This window comes from Haemaphysalis longicornis, unplaced genomic scaffold (genome assembly GCF_048455015.1).
Source record: "Haemaphysalis longicornis isolate Haplotype H1 unplaced genomic scaffold, Haemaphysalis longicornis Haplotype H1 scaffold_12, whole genome shotgun sequence".
NCBI classification, from domain to species: domain Eukaryota; kingdom Metazoa; phylum Arthropoda; class Arachnida; order Ixodida; family Ixodidae; genus Haemaphysalis; species Haemaphysalis longicornis.
In genome coordinates, this window is record NW_027526225.1 from 3,838,499 (window position 1) to 3,856,670 (window position 18,172).

General features: G+C 48.5%; 1 long non-coding RNA gene across 1 annotated transcript in view; it reads left to right on the forward strand.

Annotated features, from left to right (window-relative positions):
- The window catches only part of LOC144162277 (uncharacterized), a 185,700-nt gene extending 176,905 nt beyond the window's left edge, over positions 1 to 8,795 (forward strand). The window contains exons 2-3 of the long non-coding RNA XR_013320647.1: positions 6,776 to 6,943; positions 8,078 to 8,795. This is a non-coding gene — a long non-coding RNA (uncharacterized LOC144162277). The remainder of the gene's footprint in view (positions 1 to 6,775; positions 6,944 to 8,077) is intronic.
- Positions 8,796 to 18,172: the final 9,377 nt, after the last annotated feature.

Here is an 18,172-nt window from a genome sequence, read left to right on the forward strand (position 1 = left end):
GTGACCAAATAAAGTGACCATTAAAGCGACGCTACAAACCTAAATGATTGGACTTATTAAACTGGTTGTTGTTGTTGGTCCAAAAAAAATGGCTAGTACCCACTCAGGGGGATTGGCCAGGAAATGGGCGCTAACTGAGAGAAGAGGAAAAACTTTAATTTGGATTAAAAGAAGAAAAGTGAATAAATACAGAAAAAAGGTGAGTATAAACGGGAGTAAAAAGATAATACGTATACTGCCAGAAAATAAGGTGCGGTAGCAGATAGAGCTCACCAGGTTACAGCGTTGCTGTCGCCTTCGCTCACTTCTGCCTCGTCGGACACGCCAGATGCGAGCGAAACCGACGAAGCCCAGCGGTCGTGTAATTACTTTGTCGCTCGACAATCTTTACGTTGCTCAAGAAAATAATGAAACGAAAGCTTAATTATTACTAGAGTTTAATGAAGCCAGCTTAATAACTCCGTAACTGTTATACTGCACACGAGTCTTGCATCAACGCATGCTGAAAGTCGTGAACCTGCAGTGGGTGCATGGCCGCTTGTTCGGAAAAGACAAAGCCGGAAAGAGGATAGCTAGAAGTGGCGTCCAACAAATGGTAGCACATGTATGTGACCACTTAATTCTTCGCAAGAACCAATACTAAGAGGCACTCACACACGCCAATTGTTATAAACGACAGCTCAAGTTTTGGCGGGAACGAGCGCGAGCTCTCTCGTACCGGGCAAGGAAAAAATTCCCCCGCATTTCCCCGAAGGGGAGTATGAGGAAGTGCGAAGCACGGGGTGATGCTATGAGGGGGAGTTTGTTGAAGTTTGGTGGCATTTTGCCCGTTAGTTGCATTAACACCCCCTCGTGATCACGTTCGGCTTAACACGCCTCGTTTGTCCCTCTGCGGAAATCTTGGTGAATTAACGTGTATGTTCGAGAGGAGGAGCGCACCGCACCGCAGCGCACCGCAGCTGCGAAGCGCCGACCGGAGTGAAGGGAGAGGAGGCGCAGTCACGTGAGAGAATGCAGAACTAGCGGGTTTGTAGTATCACGTGTACACCACGCAGTTATCAAGCCGCTATAACGCCGCTGAGTCGCCAACGCACGCCGCTGACGACGTAGTTTGAATGCGTTAAAGATATAAGGCGCGTTACTAACACTGATACCAACGTCGCGTCCGTGGCTTAGTCCGTAGAGCGTCGCGCTGCGGCCGCAAAGTCCGCAGACCGAAACCTGGCGCCGGATGCTGTTTTTTTTTTATATAGTGTAGTGGCCTGGTTGGCGCGCCGAGAGAGGGTGTTGCGAGCTGGAGAGTAGTAAAGGGGCTTTAGGAGAGTAGGCGAGGGGGGAGAGGAGGCGCTATGCGATTCAGGCTCGCTTAAGAAGTGCATTCGCACTTATTCCCTCAGCTGTTGCTATGCGGACGGCGGAAGGTTCGGGGTCGCTTATAAAGTGCAATCGCACTTAAAAAATGAAATGGTGACCGCAGCAGGCACACGATGTTATTACAGCAGTCAGGTATACTTCAGACACCGCCACCGACACCAAAGCGCACACCACAGACACGTACAGGAGTACTACGGCGGTTTCAACGCCACAAAAGAGACGGAGACGTCCGAGCGACGCGACCGCTCGACGCGCCCGCCAGCCGAGCCGCCGAGCCGCCGAGAAAAAGAACGCGCAAAGGCACAACCCTTAAGAGGTAGGAGGGACACCGTTGCGTTAGGAGACACAAATGACCCATTCTCAGACAACGTGTAACGCTATCTCGCACGCTATTTTGAATACGCTGTACTTTAATTTTAGTACGCTTTGTTTCGTGGCACGGAGCTGTGGCTCTTTAGGTAACTACTTCTTGCTGCGTTGTGGCCTGTTCACCGCTCCAACCGTCGCCGCCACGGGCTCGGCAAGCGCAAGGCCAAATTGCGCTTTTATCCGTCTGCTGAAGCTCGGCCTCCGATGCGCTTTTCGTGTGACGTTACTTCCGGTCGCCGTTTGCGTGGCGCTCAATCATTCTTTCATCCGAGTTACCGATGCGTAGCCGATAGCAGAGAAGCCAATGGGTACCCATGGGTTTTCCTATCATTGGCAATCTGCCTCTGCTGCTAAAAAAAATAAAAATAATAAAGCACGTTTTAGACGCCAAAAACTGGTAGGCAAAACAACTTTTTAGGCGTCCAATATCGGAAATATAGGCACCATAAAGTTTGACATAGAGGTAAATAATTTCAAACGGAGAGATGTGCGACCTGTATCTACGACATGAAAACAAAAAAAAATGTTTTTGTTTAATATGACACAAAGGCGCTACCAGTTGAACAAAGCCATTTAATTGTCCCATAACCCCCCCCCCCCCCCCCCCCCCCGCGCGGTGGATCAGCGGCAAAGGCGTTGTAGGAACGGGTGGATGGTGGTGGTATACGGCCGGTTGTGTGCGCATTCCAAGAGTATACGTTGAAGGGTACAAAATCTCAGGGCGATTCCCAGAAGGGCAGAAAGGCGCGCGCGGAAGACTTCTGCAGTAGAAGATATACGAGCAGACAGACGCGCGCAAAAGCTCATTCAGAGACATCTGAAGAAGCTTGCGAAACGTGAATGGGCGTGCTTTTGTTCGAAGCTAGACCCTCGGAAGCCGCTCACAAGAATATCGAGTTTAGTGCGTGGAGCTCCGTGCCCCGCGAACTCAGTTGTATACCCTTTTAACTCCATTTATCTGAGAATGAAGGTAATTAGCGACTTAGATGTCGCTGAAGCCTTCAGCTGCCAAAATTGCTGCCGCACCGGGGTCTTCACCAACGACCATTTCCAGGGCTGCGAACCCATCACCGAACACACCCTACATGGACGAACCATTCTCTATGGCGGAACTTGAAGCTGCATGCTCTGCGCTCAGTTAACAAAGCCTCTTCTCCGGGCTCAGACGGGATAAGTTATGCGCTTTTATGTCATCTATACGGCAATGCGAAGCGGTGGCTCTTGTCAGTATTCAACTGCTCCTGGCAGAGCGGCAGTCTTGAGCCTGGGCGGAAGCGTGCTCGTATCGTGCCAGTTCTGAAACCTGCCAAAGACCCCGCGGATATTGATTCATATTGCCCTATTGCGCTTTTAAGCTGCATTGGGAAGCTCATGGAGAAGATATATATATATATGACAGAAGCGTTTATCCGTCGCAGATGTCAGGCTGTCGCAAGGGCCGGAGCAGCTTTGACAACGTCATTGCCCTTGCAACACATGTGAAGCACGCAAAGATCGGACGGCAAATTACCATTGCAGTCTTCATTGACATTAAGTCGGCATACGACTGTGTTCTTCATGAAGCTGTCCGGACAGCAATGAGGTCTGTGGGCATCGCGGGACGAATGTACGACTGGATGTCTGACTACCTATCTGTTAGGACCATCTGCATGTCTGTAGCGGATAGTGAGACATCCCTCCATAACGTGACCCGTGGTGCCCCTCAGGGGGGGATATTGAGCCCGACTCTTTTGAATATTTCAATGATTGGCCTTGAGAGATTTCTGCCGAAATCGGTTAAAATCTCCACGTACGCTGATGATATCTGTATCTGGTGCTCGGGCCGCAACAGGCATGTGCTCCAATCGAGACTTCAGCGAGCAGTAAGCTCGATTGAAAACTTTCTCGCGACACGTGGCCTTGCGATATCACCAGCCAAGTGTGCCGCCAATTTTTAATTTACAAAGCGGGAGGTCTCAAACTACCAGTTAACGGCCGCAGAGGTACCGATATCGTATGTCACCCATCACAGGTTTTTGGGTGTTAACTTCGACCGCAATCTGACATGGACGCCGCACATCCGAAGCCTAAAGGAGACGCTAACGTCATTCGCGCACATCTTCGGCATGCTCTCCAACAGCGCTGATGGATGTAGCGTCTGCTCTCTTTTACGGCTATACGATCGACACCCTCTGTGAAGGCTTACTTCGCTATAGCCTCCAAGCCCTGACTTCTCTTTCCAAAGAGAATTCTAAAATACTAGAGGGGTTGCAGGCCCGAATACTTAGGATATGTCTTGGTGGAACCATGACAGAGAGCAGACGGCTTCCGCCCACTGCTTTGCAGGCAATGGAACAACTTCGCACGCGCCTGCGCATTGTGGCAAGGCAACAGGGGCATATCCTCTTGCTGCCACCTGGGCCTCTGAAGTGCAGCACGCTATGCCCTGCCAGTGTCAGCCTTCAGACTCTTCTCCTCACCCTCCGTGGCTATTCCCTCCAATGAAAATTGTCACCACGGTACCTGGATTTAAGCGGAAGGCGGATATACCAGCCCTGGCTCAAAAGTTCTTTGCCTTGGAGCATATTAACAACAAATACAGAGGCCACACTCATGTGTACACTGATGGCTCAGTGACGGCTACATCGTCGGCGATAGGGATCTCGATTCCTTCGTCGCTCACTACCAACTTAGCCACAAGCCCTCGACGACAGTTACTGAGCTGGCTGGACTGCGCGCTGCTTTTCAGTATATTCTAAAGCAGCCGGCCAATCAATGGGCTGTATTTACAGACTCCAGGTCAGCACTTGAGAGCTTAAAGTCGCTTCCAAAAGAACAGCTGGCTTCGGAAATCAATCTTTTGCACTCACAAGCCATACAAAGGGTCCCGGACACAGCGTAGGTCTGCAGTGGCTTCCTGCCCACTGCGGAGTTGCCGGCAACGACGCAGCTGACAAAGCCGCCTCATCTGCCCACAGTCTCTGCACTCAAGCTCTGCCTATCCCAAAAGGATGCGACAATACTCGCCTCATCAACCGCATGGAAAGCGCAGCTTGTCTCTGGACTGATGCAAGGCAGCAATACGCACCTCTTCATGCGATTGATCCAAAGTGCACCTTCAGAATGCCACCTGGACTTAGCAAGCTCGAGGAAGCCATTCTGCATAGGCTGCGCTTGAATGCGGCCTACACGGGACATTACCTGTACAAAATCTAGCAGGCGTCTTCACCTCTTTGTTCCAGATGTGACTCACGAGAAGACTTTCATCATGTCATATGCGTGTGTCCAAAGTACACCGTGCAAAGACAGAAACTCTTATTATCTTTGTGCAGGCAGCTTGGTGCGGGACTTGAGCTGAGGGCTGTTTTGGGTCCTTGGTCAGGTCCCAGTCAGGCAGCACGTGCCATCAAAGCTCTCTTGGAGTATCTTCGGAGCACAGAACTCGACAGGGTTTTGAGATTGAAAATTTTGGGCGCATCAAATGACATCTTTTCGTTTTCACATTTTTGCTCTTTGTTTTTTCTTTTTGTTTTTCTTCTCTCATCTAGCGTAGCAAGCCAGCCCAACGGCTGGACTAACGTCGCTGGTCTTCAATAAAGTTATGCTCTCTCTCTCTCTCTCTCTCTCTCTCTCTCTCTCTCTCTCTCTCTCTCTCTCTCTCTCTCTCTCTCTCACACACACAAAATCTGCACCGAGCAGCGTATTGCCTGGGAAAAAATGAATGCATTCGTGTTGGTGCACGACTTTTCCTGTTTGTAAGTGTCGGAGCGTGAGGAGAATTTCTGTCTGGTGGTCGGGTAAAACTGGGTAATGTCTTCACAGGTGCATAGGTGGTGTGGGGCTGCAGTGATATCAGGGGCTCGAAGGGTCAATTGGCGAGCCTGTTGATTGGAGAAGTTGTTGCCCATTGCGAGGAATGTGCAGGGTTCACACGCGTTAACTCGATGAGTAGGATGGTAGCGTTCAACAACCCGGAGTGTTGCTATAGGACCACCCTCCCCGACTTTGGCAGGCTGCTTGTGAATCTGAACGACTTTGCTGCAGTATTGAGGGAGGGATAATTTGCGAGTACGACTTGGCTGCAAGGTTGTGGGAGGACTAAGGCAACGGCGAGCTGTCCGACGTCCTGTGGAGAGGTCTGAACCCGGATGGAATGCGATCAGATTGCTCCTAGAGGTTGCCGCTGCAACCATAGTCGTGTTGTCATGCATAGTTTGAAGGCTTGGCTGTGGGCAGTCCTTCACTCGAGATTAAGGTCAAGCGTCACATTCTTCAAAGAGCACTGGCACGAAATTTTAAGGCCGAGATTATGATATAACAAGCTTCCTTTGCATGTGGAAATATCTCCCATAAAATTTTCATTATAACCAATCAGCATTCCATGTTTCGATGAAATTTAAGCTTTGCACGCAAAACAAAGCTCCCAACGGATACCCTTTCGACATCGGCATCAGCATGACATGTTGATTGCCTCTCCTCAAACTGCTGACGTCGGGGCTCCCGTTATACCTGGGGCCGTATTCTGACAAGCATATCGGGCCAGCAGGCGCCGCACCCTGGTTGGTCCGTTAAAATGACGTCACACACACATTAACCGGATGTGACGTTTGATTTTTTTTTTCTCTCGCCAGGGCAGTCATTTGGCATTTGGCAGCGTGAGTTCAGAGGACGGTTCTCTGTACCGTGGTTCATCGTTAGTGCAACGCCAGGCAGCCAGGTTCGAGTGATGTCGTTACGCGGAGTTCTAGTTGGCGACAGCCAACTCAAATTCATGTGCAGGTTGCGGCTGCGCTTGTTGCCGTTTGTGGATACCTGCACATTTAGCTTCGGTGGCCACAACACTCCCCGGCTGTCCGAAGCAGTGTCGCGCTTGCGTTGCCGGCCGGCAGATTTCGCCGTTCTCTATGTTGGGGGGAACGATTTAGATCGGACCGGCGCAGATCCGCAGCGAATATGTGACAGCATCAAGGTGTGTACAGAGGAAACCCTCGCACTATTTTGTTTGTCTGTGAAGGCGGGATGGACATTAAATGTCGCCCTATTTGTGTTGTAGGCCCTGGTGACCCAGCTGCAGCGCGAGGTGGCCCCTGCCGTGTACGTCTTCACGGTGCTGCCTCATTGTTTCCAGTCGGCAAGCGCGAGTTCCACTCGTCGCTTGCTGAACAGGAAGCTAACGGCCACCCTGAAGCGTATGCGGGACGTCTACATACTGAACGCTGAGGTAACAATGGACGAGCTCGTATAGGCCTACGTGTATTGTTTTGTTCTCTAGTGGCTACGTATAACTATATTTCTAACGCTGTTTTAAAAAATTAGAAATTGTACACAACTTTAGCCAATTTTGCGTGGAAGTATGTGTATAGAAGGTACCGTAACCATTCTGTTGTGAAAACATGTTGACCGATCACGTGCTTCGCCTGCGACGTCGCTGTGTTCTCGAAATGCATGTTATCAAACTTGCCGTACCCCCTAGCGTTTGCACTGAAGTACGCTTATAGAGTCGGAAATAGGAGCTAAAAGTCCCACTTTGTATGAAACTTTGGAGAAGTCCGCCTTACAAAATTAGTAATGGCAGAGTGCCACTAAATGTTTGCTACATGGTTACATTAGGGTCCGAATGTCATTTGAACCAAATGTCATTTGACTCAAATCGGGTGCTTCGAATGTCATTCAGCATCCCGTGCTACACTACAATTTCGATGGCATTTGAAAGATTTCACAATTGCTCGCCGTGCTGTAGTGGCACTGTTGTCGCCCCGTTCCGTTTTCGTACAATAATACAACGATGAAATGTAGGAGCAGTCTAAGGCAGTAAAATGATGTTTAATTAGAAGAGGCACCAGTTTTTACTCTAATGTGGCTGCTGTCTTGCGTGTCTTTTTTTTTGGGGGGGGGGGACTGACCCACTGGTTTTGAAAGTATTAAAATTAAATATGTCTGTTTCATATTTTAAGTAAATCAGCAGTGAACAAAGTTCCACAAACAAATATTTTGTTTGTTTTACGTACGGCAGTAGTATATTTTTTATTGCCAATCGAAGACGCTGCGTGCGAGAGTGCTAAAAATGGCATTTGAAATCCCAAATGTATTTTTTGGTGCTTATTTGGCTCGGATCTCATTTGAGCCGAATGTCATTTCAAAACATAGTGTAGCAGGGGCATAAAAAGAACTTATTTATGGCAGAGGCACACTAAATGTTTGCATACATGGTTTAAAAAGAACTTAGTAGTGAACCGGTGCCTGCTTCGCATTTCTTCGCGAGTCTTGTTGTTACCTAACATTAAATATCTGTACTGTGAAGTGTGCTTGCATTTGCCCTGACAGTCGCTTGCTTTGTTGTTGAATTTGTGCGCAGCACCGTTTCCTGAACGCGACGAAACAGCCGAAGCGGTCCCTGTTTGCCGCGGATGGATACCGATACCACGTGTCGAGGGATCGTGGCATCGACGAGATGTCCGCGATCCTTGTGAAGGCGCTGGCCAGGCGGTACGGGCGGGGCATTCTCTCGCCAGACCGAGCTGCACCTGGTGCCAAGTACACCTTCTCCCGCTGTGTCCGCTGTGGAGCCAAGGGCCACGAGAGGAACGACTGCCTGCAGTACTGCTCGCCGTCCTGAGGTGCAACGAGGCACCACTGAAGACCATCGGCTTGCTAAAACGGCCCTTTTCAGGGCCACATATTTGCCTGCCATGCGGGATTCGCTGCAGCCAACCCTTGTCACCCCGTAACCTGCTCTCTCTAGTGGTATGGTCAGCATAAAACCCTACTTGGTGAATAGGTGGTGGAGAAAACTACTTGCACATTCATTGCAGTACAGGCAGCCATGATTTGTGCTCGCCCTAGGCCGAGAGTTGCACTTTCTTTTTATATGCTCTTAATTTCGAAATTCTCGACTTGCATGTACACCTTCTCCCAAACACGAATCAGAAATGGTTTGTTCCACCCAGTTGATGAGGCCTCAGTGCCGCCCGCCGCGGTGGCTCAGTGGCTAAGGCGTTGCGCTGCTGAGCACCAAGTCGCGGGTTCCATTCCCGGCCGCGGCGGCCACTTTTCTGATGGAGGCGAAAAGCAAGAACGCCTGTGTGTGCAAGATTTTGGCGCACGATAAAGATCCCCAGGTGGTCAAAATTAATCCGGAGCCCTCCACTACGGCGCGCCTCATTGCCTGCGTTGTGTCGGCGCGTTAAACCCTATACAATCAATCAAGCCTCAGCGTGTCCTCTGCCCTAGGGAAATTTGCTGCTAATAGCCATGCCACATTGTTTCTTTCGGCCACCACTGATTTGCACAGATGCCACACTTGCTTCCATTTACTCGATGCTGCATGGCTGTGTCTGCTTAACGCATCATTTCTGCTTGCATGCTATATTTCTGTTATATGTACTGTTAAGCATCAGCTAACCTGAACCAAAGTAATTATGGCTAGCAATTTTGCAAGGAGTCCTCTAAAATCAGGATTCAAGAATAGCAGTGCAGATGTTTCTACGAGACATGCACACTTCATTGCACGACCTCCTCATTATTAGCTTTAAAATAGCTCTCAACTTGCTGCTGTTCTGCATCAGAGCTTTAGGGCAGTTTGTAAGCTTTACAGTGCATCTCGGAAAGCTCACGCATTCTGCAATTAAAGGGACCCACAAAAGCCTTCTGTAAAAGTTACAAAAGGCCTGTATTGTCGCGTAGCACCAATATAGTGATGCAATGCCATTGGAATTATTGATCTACATTCAGTATTAGCTGCGCCAGAAGCAATTAAATGCACCTCCCCACTTGCCGATCGACTCCTCCTCCCTACCCGCCGCAATGGCTCAGTGGCTAAGGCGTTGCGCTGCTGAGCACGAGGTTGTGGGTTCGATTCCCGGCTGCGGCGGCCTTTTTTCTGATGGAGGCGAAAAGCAAAAACGGCCGTGTGTACGAGATTTCGGCGCACGTTAAAGATCCCCAGGTGGTCAAAATTAATCCGGAGCCCTCCACTACGGCGCGCCTCATCGCCTGCGTTGCGTCGGCGCGTTAAACCCTACAATCAATCAATCGACTCCTCCTCCCTCTCTGCTTCCTTCAAAGCAGCTGGGAATAGCCATGTGACATCTCGACGCTCGACTTCCGTTCTGCGCTAGCTACATTCCTGCGCCTAGGCACGCGTCAATCGCTGCGGACCCGCCTTTGCCTCGGAATGGCGCAGGAAGGAGGGAGAGAGCCGGAAGCCAATAACAGTGACGTCGCCGGCGGCCATGGAGGAAAGAAAAGCTTAGGAGAGGCCCTGACGTCACACCCAGCGCAGCCGGAAACGCCATTTCTGTAAGTCGAATGGCGGACCATTGGCCCTCCATGCCATTGGCGGACTCTTTTTGCCTCTCTCTCTCGGTGCACCTTCTCCGCCTCCTCCGTCCTGTATCGCCTCTCTTGTCGTCTGCATCTGCCAGCGCCGAGCCGGCGGAAATCAGCTGATAGGCAGGTAGAAGGCCGTTTTGCAGCGCGTGACCGTGAACCTAGACGCGCGGTTACACTGTTACACGTCTTCAGTGTGGCCGCAGCAGGTTTGCGAAGCGGCTCGCTCTAACAATGCCGCAATGCTCGGTGCCAGGCTGCAAGTCGCGATCGGTACCCAAGGAATTGGGCGTCACTTTCCACCGGTTAGTGCATCATTCCGCTGACAAGTATTGCTGTACATTGGTGTGCATTCATCCTTTGTTTGCAATCGCCGCCGTTTATAGATTCCCAAGCGAGGGAGAACGCCGCAAACAGTGGGCGAACGCCGTGCGGCTACCGGACTGGAAAGTGCCCAAGTTTGCGTTGCAGTTTCACTGGCAATCCCAGAGATGACTAGTCAATTAAACGGCCGTTCTATATATATAGGTAAGCAGTACTTCATGCAGATTTCACGCTAAAAAATTGTGGAATGTTTTTACCGTTGTTCGCGTGCCTTCGACAGAATTTTTTGCGAAGGAGGAGGTGGAGGAGGAGGAGGCAAAACGTGTTATTGAGTAAAAAAAAATGATAGGGTGGGTGGCGTCAATAAACTTTTTTTTCGCCAAGTTTCAACTTGTCTCAGTGTCAATAAATTCAAGGTGATATCAGTTGAAAACGTTCATACACTAACCTCGCAGTATGAAGCGTTGAAAAGCGAAATCCAGAGCGAGACCACAAAAAGATCCATATTCCAGATCCAGCACTCTTCCAGTCAACAGACGGACACCTACTAAGGTAATAGGACGATGGAATTATATCAACTGGGAATCTACGTTGTAACAGTTGCAAAAGCACTGCCGCGCATTGCCGGCCTAGCAAACTATATATTGCAGCGGCGATAACCAAAAAATTGAGTTGCGAATCGTTCGGTTGCAAGTCGCCTACGTACTGCACACCGTGTATCACTTCCCGAAAGTCTACCTGACGGGTGTCCGCGCGTACGACGGGACGGCGCGTTCACGATATCTGCACTTCAATAGGCGCGTCGTGATCGCGACCGGAGCAATAGCTTGACGCGGTACAAGGTGCACTCGCAAGTAGAAATTAAATGACATATTCACATCGGCGCAGCTGTCGCAACTCGCAGCATCCTTTTCGAGTTCCGCAAGACCACAGCGCAGCAAAGCGAAGCAGCAATCTTCGCAATCGGACGACAAGGCAGGCGCTGCCTTTCCTCCATGACTGGCGAACGGCGGGCGGGCTGTTGCTAGGACGCCGTTGCTAACGCGACTTCCAATGGCCGCCGAAAACACGTGACTTCCTCCACACTTTTGCCAATGCGCGGGGATAGCTGGGGGCCTCTCCTAAGCTTTTTTTTCCTCCATGCCGGCGGCCGACCTCGCCGGCGATTGGGCGAATCAGGGGGCACCTTAGCCATTGCGTCAGCCGCGGTCGGCTCGCTGCGGCGTCGCGCTCATCGGCTGAAAAAGGCGATCTTCAAAAATTGTTTACAAATTATCCGTTCAACGTATGGGGCTCACACTTGGCTCTAAAATCCCCCGTTCTGTGTTCTACCACCTGAATGCATTTGATTGCCACCTTCACAAAGCTTTTCAGGGTCCCTTTAAATGTAGTTGCTGCGGTGTTTTTGACCCCCGTCATAATTCTAGGCTTTGCTGCTGCTTTGGCACAAATACTTCGTTGGCCAATTTTACTTGTGTGTGCTTGCTGCATGAATATTGTCTGTACTGTACTCTTGCCACTGCAGAGAAAGGAATGGATTCAGATGACAGAGCATGCTTTTGAAGTCTGTGGGAGGGGCCTTTGTGGTGCAGTGGACAGTAGGAGGCTGATTATGCACAAATATTCCTCATCGTGACTCAAAATGGCCATTTTGCTAAGAAACATTATTCTGTTACCTGTTCATGTGCGCTGCATTCTACCATTTAGGATACCGCAAAGTTAGGGGGCTACTATGTAAGCTCCTTTTGCTTGAAAGCAAGCGCCTTGATCTCTGATGTCTTGAGGTTTGTTGCCTTTTACTGGGTTTCATGATGGTTCTCTAAACACTTACAAACCACTGCCTTGCACACACCCTTGATAAGCGTCAAAGTTTCTGAATAAATAAAATTAACCATAAGGCTACCACGTTAGGACGACCCGATTGTTCGGTTGATCATCAGCGAATAAAAAAATTTTGTAACACACAAAGTGCTTATCAACACACCATTAGGACCAATTGTTGAGCCATTGCTTTGACAAGTGGAGTTATCTGAAGGGGATTCCTCTTGTTGAAATGTTGGCTCTATCAAGGTTCCCATTGTGGTGCTCAAAAATTGACACAGCTGTGAAAGACCTTGAAAACCTCGCATTTCCATCATGAATGCCATTTTTCTTGGAATGCTGCAGGTGCACAACGAACCACCATGTGGAAAGTTAAGTTGCAGAAGTTCATAATCAGGTGGTACTGTTGCTAGTCTTTCAAATGAGGTGTGCTCGTGGCAGCCTCCACCATGCACTCAATAGTTCCCATTTCCCACCCTGGCCTATATTGCTGTCTGTAGCAAAGAGATGTCTCTGAAGCAAACTTTCCAGGTAAATCATGTTTATTTGGATTAGTATGAATACAGTGTAGGCCCCATTGCCAAGGTAGTGTGGCAACACTCCTATTAGAGCACATCTCAAGCAATAAGGGAAACACCAACTGCAGCCCAGGCGACACATTTCTCAACATGTCTTCAGCTCCCTCAGTGTCGCATTCACAGCTCAAAATGAAAGTTCTTGGAGCACCAGTGACTTGTCCAGTAACAGGTGCAGCAGGCAATGGGGATGGAGCATCTTCATGACAACAGGAACTTGCTGAATACAGAAAAACGAAACACATACAGCATGAGTGACCATACTGACAGGTAATAAACGAGTTTGTTCTCAGCTCTCAAAAAAGCCTAGCACATGTTTGGGGAGGAGGCGGGGGTAGTGCACATCCAACTGCAGGCAAAAGTGGCGACATTCCAAGGCACTGAAATTTTTGTAGTGCCTGTGAATGTGGTCTACTCCTAGCAAGCGAAAAAAAAAATGTACAGAGGCTGTAAGCGAGCCTTCACATCCGTCAACGGTAGTGAAACCCAAACGTCAATCTCAGCAGGCCACGAGTTCTTTTGTAGCAGGCTTTGGCAGCATGACAAGCTAAGGAGGGTTGCAGCATGCAGTAACCAAGGACAGCCAGGCTGTAATTGCGGGAAATAAATAGGCACAATACGATGGTGCCGTTGTGTCAAGATTACGGTGCACACATTAAGGTTGTCTAAATTAGTCCGTAGCCCTCCACTATGCTGTGCTTCATGGCCCAGGTGTTGCTTCTTTTTTTTTTAAGATTAGACAGTGCAAGCAAAAGCAGGCCATTTTCTGTTGTACAGGAGTATCTGTCCCCACAGTTGGCCTCTTCTAGCACTGCTAGTTCAGCCAGGATCAATTGTAGCAGCACCGAATCCCCCCCTCGGCTATCCAAAATGAACCCATGGCAGCATGCTACCGAAGCGTGAGTGGACGGGGCTGCAGCACCAGGTGGGCCATTGTGGGCTGTGGCCCAGGGTGGAAGTCCTCTGGAGCTTAACGGGCTCAGGCAGGGTTGGGTATGCACCATCCCGGGGAAACGGGCACTGGATGAGGGGTGCAAGAAAACATACAGGCAGTCCGGAGCAACATTTTCAGCTCCGAAACAGGCTAAGTTGACGGCATGCGCACACATAAGCATGATATAAAACACCGATTTATGTGGCAGAACACAGGGCACTAGCTTTCATTGTCCCGTCACCTGTTGGTCTGCGGATGCAAGCACCGCTCCTACCAAGCAGAGGCATGGGCTTGAGTTGCAACATGCTTGGGCCAACCTAGATGAACTACCCAGTCCAGTTTTCAGTCCAAAGATTACCAGCGTGGCAGGACATGCAATTTGAATGCAACTGTATTACAATTACAACAACAACAATATAATTACAACAACACATTTATTCTTAATGATACTGCCATCTTTTACCAAACAGGAATGTGCAGGCTGAGTTTTTTAAATGAAGCATATGTTGTGCTGGTTGAAATCTGCTAATACTAGCCCGCCTACTTGGTAGGAGCCTCCCAATCTGCCACCTGGGAGACGCGCTCTCTGAAGCAGGCAGGCTCTGCTAAGAGAAAAGTGTTCTGGCACACTGCCAGATGCAGCATAACACTGCAGCCTCACCATGGGAAGACCCGAAGACGTAATAAACAGATTCAAATAAGATTACTTTCATAGGCTGTACAAAGCATAAAGCGCCGAGCGCACTGCATTTGCTGTATTCAATACGCGACGGTACACTTCGTCTGCTCAGGAAGCTCGCTGGCGACGGTAAAGCCTGTGCCGGTAAGTTACCGTTCACGTTAACTCGCGCATGCGCAGTCGACTGCCGCAAGACGGCGGACCGAAACACAGACACACCGTGCTCTGTGCGTCTTCCGTTTCGGTCCGCCGTCTTTGCGGCGCTTTTAATCCCTTGCAGTGATGTACCAACTCGCCAGAACCACGACTCCGCGTCGCAATATTGTTGTAAATATGGTGAATGCGCGCAACTGCCACTTGCGAACGTTACCATTCTAATACGTTAGGACTAGAAATTTGGAACAGTCGCAACATGAAGCAAGCGGAGGTTAATTTTACACAGTGACGAATATACGTCGGCTCACATTTACATTTCATTTGATTCAGTTTAGCTAACAGCAGTAAAGACATCGCCCTGCATTAATTGCAACGTCGCTGAGCGTGGACTTGATACTTGATAGGCCTACGTTGAAGCCTAACCAAATTTTCTAACACAGTCACAAATAAAACAATGAAGTCATCGTTTCTATCTAACACAAATGTCCATTCAATTAAATACGAATATCTCTTCGCTCATATTTACATTTTCTTACTTCTAAACGCTGCTCACAGCTATTCAAGGTCACGTGCGATAAGAGGCCATAAATTACGTACTATTAACGCAGGCGAAATAAAAGCAAACTATTCCAAGTTTTCTTACCTTCAGCGCTGCCGAAGACCAGTTGCACAATCTCAGCGTCGAAATTGTGCATCGCTCTGTGGTGAAGGACGAGGTTGTCAAAAGTTGTAACGCTGTGACCGCATTTGTCACACTTCATGTGGCTTTTTGAGCTTGTCCCCTCTTTGTGGTGCACTTTTCTCTCGTGTTTAAGCATGTCTTTTCGTTGCGAAAACACCTTGTCGCAGTCAGAGCAGCGCCGACGATCCTCATCGGTGGGAGCAGCATTCGACGAGCCCGCCATGCCGCAGAGAAGTAAATACGCCGCAAACGTCGGAGGTCAGAGCAGCGCACCTTCAAGGCAGCACGTCCATAGAGAAAGAAATAGTGGTGCACGTCTTTCTCCCATATAAAAAAAAAACTATAATTAAAAATGACGTCACATCCGCTTGTAAACCAACCAATCAGCGTGCTTAGAATTGACCAATCAGGGTGCGGCGCCTGCTGGCCCGATATGCTTGTGTATTCTGCTATCCGACGCCCTTCCGACGCACGTCGGAAGTTCGTGACGTCAAAATGACGTGCAAATAGCCAACCGCCCCGCCCTCGAAGATCGCGGGAAGTACGTCATCGCCTTCGGGGACAATCTCATAACTTTCAAATGCTGCTAAAGCGAAATTAATAAAAATGTTTAGATATAACAAAGCCTTTCCTGTTTGTGTGTTTTCACGGGCACTGCCGTTGCTGCTAATGCTAGTTTAACAGGTTTACACGCATTTATGTTTTTACTTTGTTCCGTTATGAGGCGCCAGGAAGCGCTGCGCGCGGCACAGCTGTTTTTAAAGGAGGCATATTTGAACGCTCAGTACAGTCGCTGCGCAAAAATTTCGTCCCACAAGGGCGTTCTCTTGGGACGAAAAGCGACGTAAACGGTACGCTGTTGCCCGGCAGTTATATATAAGACGGCTGTGACGTGAGTACGATATTTTGATCGATTTTCTAACGCCATGTCATTGTTCGGCCACTCTCGCTTGTGCAGTGAATTAAACCCGTTTTTCAAAACGCATGTGTGCGCGTTTTGCGCATGATCAGATTACGTACTTATATTGTCACGAAGCCAAGGATGACGCAGTTGTCTTGAAGGAAAAACAAGTTTATTATGGCGAACTTGTGCTCCCCTAACAACTCAAAAGAATACAGAGGCGGCGAAGCAGCGGTCAACAGAGTGACTTGTGCAGACGAGTGTCGTCGATTCGAATGCCGCGGCGTCTGCTCTGCACGCTTTTATCTTTCGGCGCAAATGTTTCTCGAACCGTCCATTGAAATACAGAACATTGTAGATCAGAGAAGATTATTCTGGGCTAGTGCCGTTAGGGCGAAACAGTCTGCTTATCTGAATGAGATAGCCCGTGCGGCATAAAAATAAAGAATGGAAGACGCGCTTCGCGGACACAGATAACAGAGCCAGGCGTGGCCGGGCGATAAAAACAAACAATAAATAAACAAACCCATACATGGTTCGCGGTAATATCACGGCAAGCTCGTTTTAATTTTTTTTAATGAAAGCAGGGGTGCAAGTGCAACGTCAATGAAAGAGAGTACTGACCTCCAGACTTTAGCGACCCGAGGATACGTTTCCTGCCTAGCTTTGTTTCATGAGCTATATTAATATGCTATTCTGCGTGACGAACAGCTCTAACAGCCTAAGCCTGTATCACGTCAAATCGACCACGCCCACAAATTTGGTGCTTAAGCATGCAACTTGAAGTAGTTTGCTCAGTTTTTTTCTTAAAACATCCCGAGAATCAAACCGCCTTCCCGCAGGTATTGTTTCCATCCACAATAATCACTTGTTTCTACAAGCATAGGTACAACTCAGTGACTGTGCAATGAGGTGCAATTTTTGTAATTGAGCACCTGCAATGTATTCTTACGTTAGCATATTTTGTAATTCCATTTTCCTATTTAATGCCTCTACCCTTCAGGGTTAAATAGGTAAAGTATACCGCAATACGCTTCGTTAACTAAGATAGAGACCAAATTTTCAACCCCTTATTGTTTTTTGGCCGTTAAGCTCATAATGAACACATTTTCAGGCACACTGGAGCTGGAGAGCTGCTGGTTGTGGAAGGCCCTGAACAAACAACCAGTACTGTGGGCCTCAACAAGAATAGATGCCAACTATGAGCACTTTAACAAGCTGGAGTAGAGAAAGCAGTTTTGGCATTGCATCACAAACATCAATGTGCCCTTCTTTATTTTTGCAATGAAGTTACGTTGGTTTCTGTGCACTTTAAATAAGGCTGTGTACTACAGAAATGCTATAGTTGATTTTGTCACGATTATTTTTTCCCAGTGTTGGTTACCCTTGGACGGTGCTGCTGCATGCAGGGGAAAAGGAAACAGTTCAACATAACTTGTAACACCCTGATTTATTGAGGAAAAATTCAATACGCCTTTGTAGATGCTGCTGTTGGCTTATCATAATTATTTTTTACAAGCAGGTGTCCTTCATGAAAGAAAAAATCGCAATATCACTTTAAAAATCTAAGCAAGCAGTCATCAAAGCACTGAGTGCTAGAATACATGCAATGGTGGGGTAAATGAAACTTTTGTGACCATTTTTCCACTTATCATGAGAATGTCAGAGTAAACCATGACAGTGAACTCTTTGTTAAGAGACAGCCTCCAATATTTTAAGCATGTTTACTTTTTGTATCAACAGTGGAGATGCATACTGGCATATCGTGTTCTCTTAAGTAAAATGATCTGTCAGAGATTTCCAAACAAAGTCACCGTGCAATGGTTGTGCTATGTCATAATATAACTCTTGACTGGATTGAACTAATTGTGTCCAGAAGATTCCGCAGTATACTGATTATATATTTTTGTTTGTGGTACATGCATCATCATTCTTTGCTTCACAGCAGAATGACGGTTACAGTGTAATAAACAGAATTTTCTCAAGAGAATCTTGACCGGTCTCTATACCCACAACAAGGCCTCACGACCAGGGCCGTACCCAGAGGGGG